The sequence below is a fragment of the Brassica oleracea genome, unplaced genomic scaffold (assembly GCF_000695525.1).
Source record: "Brassica oleracea var. oleracea cultivar TO1000 unplaced genomic scaffold, BOL UnpScaffold01169, whole genome shotgun sequence".
NCBI classification, from domain to species: Eukaryota; Viridiplantae; Streptophyta; class Magnoliopsida; order Brassicales; family Brassicaceae; genus Brassica; species Brassica oleracea.
The window spans coordinates 1,465-1,812 of record NW_013617725.1 but is presented as its reverse complement, the minus strand read 5'-3'; positions in this window follow the sequence as shown (position 1 = coordinate 1,812).

The window sequence follows — 348 nt, the reverse complement described above, 5'->3', positions numbered from 1 at the left end:
AAGATTGGGGCTGCGCCTTATGACGGCTGCCTACGTACCCTTGTTTAAGGGATCAAGCCTTTCGTAGTTCGTCTTGGAGTTAAGGTTTCTATGACTAGTTTTCCAGCGAAACCTTTACGGTCTGGTTTTTATGTAGAGGTTATAAGGCGTGTTGCTGCCGATGGCATTTTATATGGGTGTAGAAGGAAGACTACGAGTTGTCATCTCGTAATCTAACTTTGTGTGAACTGCTATATTCGTGTTCTGTTTCGAGAGTTTTCCGCAGTGTGTAAACTTGCGGAATTTCTTAAGACACTCGAATATTGGCAAAGAGACAAATTTTGGGATCTCGTATCAAGGTTTTTGATA